The sequence below is a fragment of the Emydura macquarii genome, unplaced genomic scaffold, assembly GCF_026122565.2.
Source record: "Emydura macquarii macquarii isolate MOO-44397 ecotype Brisbane River unplaced genomic scaffold, CSIRO-AGI_Emac_v2 contig_3451, whole genome shotgun sequence".
Taxonomy (NCBI): domain Eukaryota; kingdom Metazoa; phylum Chordata; order Testudines; family Chelidae; genus Emydura; species Emydura macquarii.
The window spans coordinates 2,723,582-2,735,904 of record NW_027133588.1 but is presented as its reverse complement, the minus strand read 5'-3'; the positions used below and the strand labels follow the sequence as shown (position 1 = coordinate 2,735,904).

The 12,323-nt window shown below is 40.0% G+C and overlaps 1 protein-coding gene across 1 annotated transcript in view; it reads left to right on the top strand.

Annotated features, from left to right (window-relative positions):
• The first annotated feature begins 595 nt into the window (after positions 1-595).
• The window catches only part of PSTPIP1 (proline-serine-threonine phosphatase interacting protein 1), an 89,905-nt gene continuing 78,177 nt past the window's right edge, over positions 596-12,323 (top strand). Inside the window, exon 1 of the mRNA XM_067534676.1 lies at positions 596-651. The gene's annotated coding sequence lies outside the window, so the exon portion shown is untranslated. The remainder of the gene's footprint in view (positions 652-12,323) is intronic.

Below are 12,323 nucleotides of genomic sequence, written 5' to 3'. Positions count from 1 at the left end.
TAGCTCCTTTTAGGTACTTTCCAATGTACCTGGAGTGTACTGATGAAGAAACATAGCAGCATGCTTTAATGAGGATATGTGCATAAAAAATGTTCCCATCTTCACTACATATTATTATTTTAAAAAATCAAGATGATCTGTCAATAAAAGGGCACTGCCCTCTGCTTCTATATGGCTGATGCTCAAGGCACTAATAGAGAAATACAAGCAGAAATGGTACTTAAATAATTTGTTCATTTGTCAACTAATTTTTATCCCTAGAGTCCTCACTGTCTGCTTTAACCATTATGTTGTTTATACTTAATGCAATCAAGCAATGTTTTCCGTAGCAATGGCATCCCAGTAGCATATGCTGCTTATTTATTACACTAAGATTGGTCCTTTAATCTAGCACTAAGAGACGAAAGGTAGGAAGGGCAGAAATTTGCCAGTGCACCTGACAGTCTTGGGAAATCAATTGTTTGAGAGACAAATATCTGATTGTAATGGACGAAGCCTGCTGATGATTTGTTAAGCAGCAGATGTCAAACTGTGACACCTGGAAAATTCTTTAACAATCCCAAATTTGGCAATCAGTTCAATTCTGCACATGAGGAAGAAACACCATAGCTAAGTGTCTACCATTGTGTCCTAACTTACTGTTAGAGTCATGTAAGTTGTCCATTTTTTCTTTAATTCCCTTTATGTGGATTCTACCATGCGGTATTTCCCTTCTCCTTAAATGGTCTTTAACTGTACTGAGTTTTACCTAACAAATCAGTAATGACAAAGCATACATATCACCATTGTGGTATTTAGGGTGGAGGCCCCAGTCTTGGAAAACTATATTTTTGAAAGGGGCAGTAAATTCATATTTTGTTTTAAGATAAAAAAATTGAAGGTGATTAATTAATCTACAGGGGGTTTATTAAAAATAACAAAAATTTGTATATTTTAAAAGTTTTAAAGTAGCTAGAAATCATTCTCTCAATAATAACAGTAAAGAGAGACAAGAAAGAGCAACATTAATGGAAAAACCAGACCTAATTACTTAAACATCTGAAGTATGATTCAACCTGATCAACATTTCTAGCATTCATACTTTGCAAAAAGAAGAGTAGTTGGTGCCCAAATGCTACAAATACTTTTACCATATGATGGTGGAAACAACTGTTGCTTTTTTCTGGTGCTTTATATATTTAAGGGCATGTTTGCATGACAAAATATTTCCGTGAATATATTCTAAAACAGGTAGAGTTATTTAATTAACTGATTTGTTCTGAGACTAAACAGCTACCCAGTGTCTGAAGTGTAATAAATTTAAGTTATTGTGCCTTTGTCTGAAAGTCAAGAAAACAGTTCTGTAAATGGATAGACAAAATTTACAAATAATAAGCAAAGTCTATAATCAGTTACATTTTCAAAAAATTAAGCATAGTTTTGGTTTTCACTGCTTTTTATACAAAATATGTTATCATTTGACTTGCTACATCTCTACAGTTTAGCTGTTCTACTCAAACAGCATAAAATTAGGCATTTAATAAAAATGCCCCTTAAGTGAACTTATTTGTTAGAAAATTTTGTTTTCCTAAAGAAACCTGAGCTAATATTTATAATAGTTTAGTTTGTTCATTTTTCATAGCATCACAGAGGAAAATATTGATACAGGGAGTATACTGTACAATTCCAAAAATTCCTGTTGAGTATCCAAAGATGATTCTAGTACCACTTTTAGCAAAGAATCAATTCACAGATATTATTTATATTTTTCAGTCACTGCATACCATTTTAAATTAGTAATTGACAAGAGAGATGAAACTGATGAGAGATTAATGAATATGGTTGCGGCCTAATTAAGTCATCTGGTCTTTCTTCCTGTGACTAGGACAAGGATATTTGCCCATGCTATATTGCAGCTAATGCTATGTAATAAGACTGACCTTATAACAAACTGAATGATTTCTAGTGTGATGTAATGTAACATACAGGAAAATAGTGACTCCCAATTAAACCTATTCTCAAATCAGAAAAAAAGGTTTATCAGTTAATCATTTCTGAGCAACATGAGTTCTGCAGTGAAAATCTCCAATGGGATCAGGATAATTCAGAATGATATGGACAATATTTTTTTAATTATTATTGTTTCCTTTATATAAGGGACATGGGTGTGTGACTACTTATACAGTAGACACTGTAGAGAATTCTTCTTACAGTAGCAACAAATTGAATAGATTACTGGCTGGTTTATTGGCCAGGAAGGCTGCTAGCCTGGGACTCAAGAGACCAGGATTCAATTCCCTGCTCTGCCAGATTTCCTATGTGACCTTGGGCAAGTCACTTAGCCTCTCTGTGCCCCGGTTCCTCAGCTGTATAATGAGGTTAATAGCACTGCCCTGTCTCACAGGAGTGAGGGAGGATAAGTACATTAAAAATTGCTCGGCGATGTCACAAACGGGAGTTATATAAATCCCTAAGAGAGTACGTGAAACAGTTATATTCAAGTGAATGTAACAAATCTGAGACAACGTGGCATAGCAGATCCTACAATATTTTTATGAGCAGCAAGAGTAATAATTAGAATTTTTGCATTCATTTTGAAATCTTGATTATACTTTTAATTACCTAATTTAATTACCTGCAAGCTACCTGTTCTTTCAGATTTCCTGGTACAGGGACCTAGGCACAGGGATGTCAGTGGGAACTGCAGGAGCTCAGCAAATGGGATTTGTCCCACTAAGGACGGGCCAGAGTCTTGTGAAATATTTGTAATTGGAGATTTCATTCAATGTAGGAAAAATCACTAGAAACAACATGGCATGTGTAGTATAAAGATGTTCATTCAGCAATATGGTAACAGGCTTTTAAATAGAGAGATCCAATGATCATACTACTGTAGGTTTCTCTGAACAAAAGCTCACTGTTGTAATTATTATTGTTTTGTCTCTGATATCAACCTGTAAAAACTCACTAAATAAATAGTTTTTAAAACAGGCCAGATTTCAGGTGGTGTAAACTGGTGTAACTTAGAATGAAAGACGCTATGCCAGTGAATTACCAGCACCAGCTGAGAACATAGGGTTTTACGGGTAACCAGGCCAGGGATAAGGGCATTTGAAGCCCAGAAACAAATCACGCTGACACAGGGACAGAGCAGCACTCTGTCAAAGACTTTATGGTCATGAGGAATGTTGATTCAAAAAGAGGAGTCACTAATATATGTGGATGATAAGTAGAAAGGAAATGGATTATTCCTGATATACTAGAGACCTAGAAATAAAACCTTAGGTAGACTGTGATGGTTAGGACAAATGGCTGGCACATAAACTGTTTGAATACCAGGTGCTGATTAAATGTTTTAAAGTTACTTCTGCTAACGACAGCATGGTTGCCATTTGTGCAAATAAAATACTTCTGAAAAAGATTTGCAACAACTATAGGCTTTTTCCAGATGGTAGCCATGTATGCCACATGCGCAGTGATCTTACAAGGGGAATAACATAAGGCTAGATGGTGAAGGGGTAAACTCAAGGAATATATGGATGCTTCAAGAAATAGTTCTGGTGATTCAGTAAAGCATCTCTCTTCCCTAAAGGTACATTTAGGCTCCTGGTGGGGGGTGATTCCCAGCTTGGATAGATGTACATGCGCTAGCTCTGATGGAGGCAGTTGAGGCTAGCTGCCTGAGTACAGACCTAGGATGCTGGATGAGGTTGTATTCGGGTGGCTATCACAACCCACTGCCTATGTCACTGCGGCCACACTGTTATTTTTAGCTTACTAGCTCAGTCAGAGCTAGCACAGGTACATCTGCTGGAGCTGGGAATTACACCTCCTAACTGCAGTGCAGAGGTACTCCAAGTCAGTAGCAAACTGATGCCTCTCATGGTGCTAAGTGGTAATATATTACTGGAGGTGTTCCATTTGGTACAAGACACTGACTGCTGGAAGTGGCGTATTTTGAACCAGGTCCTAATGACTTGTGATCAGTTAAAGACACTGTGTATTTTTCACAAGATTCAGGAATTTCTTGGCAAACTCCAACTTTGGTAATACTTACTTTCCTATATTCCCCTTGTAGTTTAATCAGATAAGATTTTTTCACTTTTTGTCCTCATCTGCTGATTAGTTTTTCTGTGAGCTGCTAAAGAGTTGCCACCTTTTACCTCAGAGGTGACTGCATTTCCATGGCAGAGAAAATAATCTCGGTATGTGGGCTTTACGTCAGTTTAAGTTTGTAAAACATTTATATGGTCTCACTGCAGAGTGCAAGAGAGTATTCAAAGAGTCCTGACTAGGAAACAAACCTCTTGAACTCTGCACATGCAGCCTACTTAGCTAGCACTTATATAGTTAGTTACAAGGCATTTGTGACTGAACGCAATGGACTATAGAGATGAACAACCATTAGGAGTTTGTCAGTAGAATGTGCAAAGGGCAGCAGTGTGATTTAAAAAGCATCTTCACCCAAAGCTGCAACAAATGAAGGAGATGAAATGCACTTACAGAAACAGAAATCTTTCTATTTTCTCCACCGCAAGCCACTTACAGCTCGTCTCTAACACGAGTACAAAGGACTCCAGGAGTTCAGTCACATTCATCAATGCTGGTGGGTGTTGTTAAGGGTTAGGTTTGAGTTTAGGTTAGGGTGCTGATGCCTTATCCAATGTTGTAGTATAATAATATCCTCTTAGCAAGTTAGAATGCAGGCTAGCAGTCTGTACTGAAATTATTTCAGCCACTTTGTTCCCCATAAAACAAACTAGTGTGACATCGGTGACCTGAACATTATAAGTGGCCCAACTGCTACTATAGATTATCAGTGAAAGACAAGCACTTGGGCCTTTCACATTAAGAATGAACAAGAAAAAAATCACTTCTGGGTTTCTACTAGCCTAAAGAATCTGCAGGACTGGAAGGACAGGGAAGTTTCATTTCTAAAATATCTCTTAACAAAAGCCTTATATGAAAAGACCATATGGGGAAGATATGAGGTACAGGGAATAGGACACAGGACTGGCACTTGGGATACCTGAGTTCTATCACTGACTTGCTGAGTGACCCTGGGCCAGTTTCCCCTCTCACCCTTTGCCCCAAAGAGTTTACCGTGTAAAATACATAGGGACTGTCTCTTACCACACATTAGCGCAGCACCTAACACACTAAGGCCCCCATTTCAGTTGGCTACTGAAATACTAGCAATAATTTTGGGGAAAATACTAAATGGGACTATTTTAATACAATACAGAATCCATTTATAAATCTCATAATTGTTAGGCAAAACTAATAGATCTACTGAGTGCACACATCAAACATCATGGCCTTGTTCCAACTTGCCATGGCATCAATGGAAAAACTGATGCTGACTTCCGTGAGACCTGACTCAGGTCAGGAAAAAAAGAAACCTGATAAATGCATTGGTCTCTGTGCTGGGGGTGGGCAGGTATTTTTGATTCCTAAAATTTGCATCATTGCAGGAAGATACATGTCCTAGTGAACAGAGCACTGGACTGGGGTGCGGGAGCCTAGTTTCTATTCTTGGCTCTGACACTGGCCAGTTGGATGATCTAGGGAAAGTCACGTCTCTCTGTGCCTCTGTTTCCCCTTTTGTAAAATGGAAAGAAGGTTGAGATCCTTGGTAAAGCATGTTGAGATGTACAGGTGAACAGCAGTATATAAGAGGTAGGTATTAATCATCATCAAGAAATGCAGTGTGGCATTGCCCTTCATTAATTTGGGGGGTTCTGAGATTTGTTTTCATGTTAACTGTTAATTCAATTATAGCAAAACACCAATTAAAGAAATGTTCTGTATTATAACAAGTAATGGATTTGTGTCAAGGTAGTTGAATAAGGCTCTTTTTTAACACTCTCCCCCCCATAAATATGCTAGAAAAAGATTAATTTACCTTCCTGTGGTTAATGTTGTGGAGTTTTGGAGATCATTGAAACCTAAACTTTGCTAGTTTTACATTTAGCTTTCAGCCATAGCTGAACTTTAGAAGGGGGTCTAACAAATCACCCAGAGGCCTGCTGGCTGCAGTTGCTGTTTCCATGGAAACCGAGGATAAGGTGGTGTAAAATAATTGTAAATCGACAGAATTCAGGATAGTTTTAGAGCACCTCATTGAAAAATCTGACATCCATTTCCATGGAAATAGAAATGGCAGCTTCCAGCTAACTGGTTAAAACTCTTGGAAGTTTTAGCTGTGATTTCCCTCTGGGAGATGAAAATTGTGCTATTTCGCTGGTATCAGTGTCTATACACTTTAGGACCCATTAGGCTGCTAAAGTCTGTATTGTTTTAATTTTGAACATTAATATAAGCATGTTAAAGATGGGCTCCTTAGATATTTTTGTGACAGGTGCTTTAGATCTGAGAGAGAGAGTTTCCTATTATTTTCCATTTCACAAGCACAGTGATTCTGAGGGATGGTAATTTATCCAAGGAGACATGTCATGTGCTTTAACTAGATACCCACACAGTCTGAAGTATTACCATCTAATTATATGCCTCTTTTTATAATTTCCATCTATAGAGTCTCCCACCCGACCTCTATCTAAAAGTATATTGTCTGTATTATCAGAGAACTATAAATCGTTAACCTAACAGTGAAAAGTGTCATGTTTGAAGCACTGGATGTGTACAATCCTCTCTTCTCCCCCCATGCTCATATTTAAAGATGAGACCAAATTAAAAAACTAGCTCTGAACTCCATAGCATTATAATGGACAGAACCAATACTCTGGTCTGAACCATCCCAAGCATTTAGAACTGAAATCTGTACTCAACCCATCTTAACCATGAATCTGCATCATAACTCATAAATTGCTGTTACTACAAATGGCCATAATTACACGTTTCAGCAATGTCATAACAGTCTTGAAACTAACATGGTGCTGGATGGTGGTGCACGGCAGGCTGGAATGCCTACCCGTGGTGCACTGCATTTTACATCAACACAAGCTCTCCTAGTGAGCATGTGCAGTTCTGATGCAAACAGGCAAGTATACGTGGTCCCAAGCAACATACAAACTGTGGTGGCTGCATACAGACGTAAATTGCATGGACTGTGGTTTGTAGTGTAGACGTGGTCAAACTAATCCTTTAACAAAGTAAACTAAGATTCAAGGAGAGAGGTTAACATAATATAATGCTTCCCTCTGCACAGGGTGGCAAGGGTTTTAATTCATTGTATGTCTGAAAAGAACATCGCAATCATCAGATGAAAAGCACAAAGTGCAAAGCACTAATCAAATGGGGCGGGGAGGGCGGGAATTAGTGATGCCATACTTCAACGGTGTTTCCAAATTCCTCTCCCAGGTAAGGCAGCAGAGGTAGTAAGTGGGATTATGGCATAACAATTTCCACCTACTCCAGAAGGAAAAATGCCCATATATTCAATAATCTTTTCATAGTTTGAGCAAAATATAAGGTAAAAAAACCTAAGGACCCCCTTCTATAGCCAAGAACTTGCTTTAAGTAGACTTCGTTAAGTAGACTAAGTTAAAAATATCCTCTACTAAGTCATGGATTTTTACTTACAAAAGGTTTTACTGTATAGTGGTATCCTCTTAAAATGAAGTCATTTAAAGAACAACAATTTCACTATTCCCAAATACTAAAACTGCTATTTTCATACTTGCACACACACGGACATGATTTGAGACTTTCATTCTAGTCACTAATAGTAGAGTTTCACTAGGTGTGTTTCACAGTACTTTTTAAAAATATAAAGACAAATCTTCCTTCCCACAATCTTTTCTGTTTACCTTGCCAAAGTTATGAAAATACATTTAAATGCAATTTACATGGCAAATGGGACTGACTGGAGAAAAAAAAGCCTGAATGAATAATGAAGTCCAATAAATTTAATACACTCTCATCCTCATAATTGACTCAATTCATTTGGAAGGAATTCTATATGTGATTACCCCGAGGTTAATATCAGTGACATTTCTGACTAATTGAACATGTCTCCTGAATGATTAGTTTTATAAATACCACTGTCTCTGGTGCTGAGCAGAAACTGGTGAGATGGAGACAGTTATTTTCTTGGTGTAATTGATTTACAGAAGTCCTATTTACTTGAAAATAAATGGTAACAGCACAGAGGAAACTCTCACAGAAATCTTGGGTAAGGCATCCCTGCCCTGTCCCAAGAAGCAGCTGTCTTGCCTTTCTCCAGACCAGGTCTCATACATGCTACTGCTTAAAGTAGGGTAATCCAAGTGTTGTCCTTTCCTAATCCAGTCCCTGAGTTTTTCAGATGGGTAAATCCAATCCAAGAACCCCATCAAACCACATGGTCTGGACAGATCACCATCCTTGTGCAGAGCTGCTTTGCAATACAAAGGAATCCCAGCGCTTCAACTTCCACACACAGGAGAGTGTTTAAATCCACAAAACATTCTGAGGCCTTGTCTACACTAGCTCTAATGCTGGAAAAATTTATGTCACTCAGGGGTGTGTTTTTTCACACTCTCCCCCACTAACATAGCTACCACCACTCGTTTAGGTGGTTTTATTATGTCAGCGGAAGAGCTCTCTCCTGTCGACATAATGTGGCTACACAAGCACTCTTACATCGGCACAATACAGCTGTGCCGCTGCAAGTTTTAAGTGTAGACTAACCCTTAAAGACTCTCTGGGTGCAATTAATGCATCCAGAGGCCTGGTCTACACTAGAAAATCAGATTGGCATAACTGTGAAAAATCCACACCCCTGAGCAGCCTAGTTAAGCCGACCCAAGTCCCCAGGTAGACAGCATTAGGTCGATGGAAGAATTGTTCTGTCAACCTAGCTATCGCCTCTCAGGGAGGTGGATTACCTACGCTGATGGGAAAATGCCTCCCGTTGGCATAGGTAGTGTCTACACGGAAGCACTACAGTGGTGCAGATGTGCTGCTGTACCGTTTAAGTGTAGACAAGCCCTTACTTTCATTCTGGTTGCTTATTATATTCAATGCCATTTCTATTTAATATGTCTCTTTCAATGGATTTTCCATCATTAAATGCTTCAGGACAAACATCCTACATAGCTTTTATGTAAAACAAAAGGACACAAAATACTAGGATTGTGGATCTACACTATTGCACTTCATGTGTGGTGAACTGTAGCTTTGCACGTGTGTGTGTGCACCCCCCCTTTCATGATATTCAATGTTCACACATATGGGACTTGTTTCTGATGAAATGAAAAACACTATCTTAGTTTAAAAAAAGCCTGGGAGAGCAATAGACAAGCTGAAAAAACAATGTCTATAATTTACTTGTGTTTCTAAGTGAATTATGCCACAAGGAATCCACAGACGGGCGTTGAGCCTAGCAAAGGGTGAATTTGGTGGTTCCCACAACCTGCTCCCCTATCTGGGTCGGAAGGCTACGCTATTAGCCACCACTTGGGGGCTGGGAAGGAATTTTTCCCCTTACCACTAGATTGGCTGAGACTGGGCAGGGTTTTTTCACCTTCCAGAGGCCACCATTTGACCTATGTGAGAGTTATTTAGTTGTCACGAATTTCAGCAGGTGCTCAGTGCAGAAACTCACTGATTTAGACTCCAGATCCAAAAAAGGTAACATAGTGGCCAGCTTGAGGGCATCTTCTTATAAGATGGGGGCTATATGAAAAAGAGTCCAGGACATTATCTGGGGGGACCACCTCTGCCAATGCGCTTTATGGCAATGCTGGCGGGGGGGTCAAGGTCCCCTCTTCACCTCAACCACTGAAAGGGGGCGGGATGCTAGCAGGTGAGTGGACGCACCCAGATAACGTCCTAGTGTGATAACTGGCTGCCCCTGTGGTGAGATCACACAAAGAACACACTATCTCCTGACAGAAACCTTGCATGTAATTTGACTAATAAAGTTGTGGCCTTGCTCAGACTCAAACCACGTGTCCTTTCCTTCTTCCCTGTGATGAGAACACCAATGACAAAGTCCCTGTCAGACTGAGGCAATTTCAGATTTTATCAGCAAACAATCGTCACCTCCAACCACCACCAGTGAAATTCTAGATGGGTGTAATTCTGAACTGATGTCCTCCCTCCAGAACTGCATGTTGCCCTCTTAAACACCTTATCTCTAAAAACAACCCTGGAACCATCTTGCTCTATTTTATAACGTTTGAAGTCCACATTTAAAGCACAGCCCTCTGAAGGCCAAGTAACATGTCGCAAATGAAGGGGTTCAAGAACAGGGGATGCCAATTGCAATGGACATGTTGTTTCCATTTTTCTTCAACTGTCTTTCCCTGTACCTCTTGCTCTCCGGAAACCAAAGGGACAGAGCTGTGAAGCACGCTGGTGCTGATTAAAAATAATGGTGCAGAATGAGTTTAAATGTTTTGCAGAAATAGAATAACTTTTGATCCTGTCTGCAGTGCGCACACCCGCCCACCCTGTCCTGAGATCTACCGTGCGGTCAAAGAGTGTGTGATAAAGGGGTTTCAGAAAGGTATACATTCTTATTGCCTTTATTATTGAAGTGTAATTGTTACCATGAAAGATACATTGTGGTGGTATGATTCTGGCTTGCTTTTTAAAGATATTTTATCTCCCAAAATTTAAGTAGCTTATTGTTCTTCCATCTTCAGAGAAAATGCCAAAGATAAAGGAATGGCTGTCCCATATATTTAAGGATGTTAAATGGAAACTGTTGGATGGCCAGATTCTTAGCTTAGCTTGCTTCACCTAAAGAGCTTGAGAAATCTGCTACCCAGCCTGGGCTTGTATCTGCACTAGCATATTTCTTGAGTTAATTAATGACACCTACTGTCCTTCTGAGATTAGAAACCTCTTCTCAATTTACTTTTCAGCAGCTACAAACAATTATTTGTACAAGCCAAGTTCATTAGAAGTGGAGTACATAATAATTTACTTAAACTGTTTTACATCATGCACTTCTTGCAGTTTTCAAGAACCTCAGACTAGCAATGCTATTTATCCTCATTACACGTGAGCCTCAATCTAAATATCCATTATAAGGTGCATAGCGCAGCACATCAGTTTAAATGAGAAGTTGAAGAGTCTATAGTTAATAGCTTTCTTAAATGGTTGATGTGGCAGTGAAATGCACCTATCCCTTCCTTGCCTAACAATTCCTACAGTACTTTGCTTATCAATATCAGTTACCTGCCACTCTAAGCAATATTTTTCCAGATATTTCATTCTCTAAAGCTGTGCTATGGAATACTGCTTTCTGCTGGATGGAGTATATCAAACCTGTTCATCCGTATGTAGCTGCTCTTCAACAGGTGAGACAGTCGAACTGTTCCCTTAGGACTCCATCCTGCAGGGTTCTAAGCGCTCTGCTTCCAATCCAGCAAAGCACATCAACGCGCACTTATCAGTATAAACATGTGAGTAGTTCCCTAGGCTTCAGTGTGGGCCACCCTAGTGCTCAGCACAATGCAGGGTCAAGCCCCTAGTTAACTTTCCTGTTAACACAGGTAGTAGTAACCTGTGAGCATGAAGCCAGGATTTCTAACCCTGAGGCTATAGATGTGTGGTGGGTTGACAAGAGTGGTGTTTTTTTTTTTGTTTTTTTTTTGGTTGAGGTAAGACCACTGTTGGGGTTGATAGGTGTGAACTCACACCCCAATTAACATAACTGGAAACATCAGCCCCACCTAAGACCAAAGTGTGTGTGACAAAAGGCCAGGAGCTTTTGGGCTGAGTCTTGTTTTGGGTAGGTGCATATGAGGGAACACACACTTCCTGAGGTCACAGACAGGGATGGAGAGCTAGAGAGAGCACTTTTGGGTCTGGGGCGTTGTTGACTCAAAGGGCCTGGGTCAGGGTTACCACCAAAGACACCTGTTTTTTCAGAGTCCCCCAATTCTTCCCCCTGCCTTGCACCTCACTGGTTTGTGTGTTTTTGGGGGGTTCCCTGCTTCTTGCCTGACAGCAGCCCCAACTGGAACCAGAAGTTTGAAATCAGCCATATTTCGTTTTGCTGGCTGAGAGCAGCTGCAGCATGCATGATGCACATGGAGTGGCAGTGTCACGTGACAGCACAGAGGGCGTGTGTTTTGTGCATCACCTCTGATCACGCGTGATAAGATGCTAGGCGGGCACCACTTCTTCCGGTCACAAGGCATGGGCATCACTTCTGGTCACATGACAGCTGTGTGTCACTACTTCCGGCCAAAATGATCATGCTTACTTTCTGCTAATTTTGATTGGCAGCGATACTTTTCTAAGTTCTGCGTCTTGGCAACCCTTTTGTTCTTGGTTCCTTCTGTGTTCAGAGACACAGGACTTTGTACATTCCTTGTAAAAAAACAAGATTGCATCAAGGAAATACCTGGCTACCATCAATTCCTACGCCCCCTGGACCACCCACA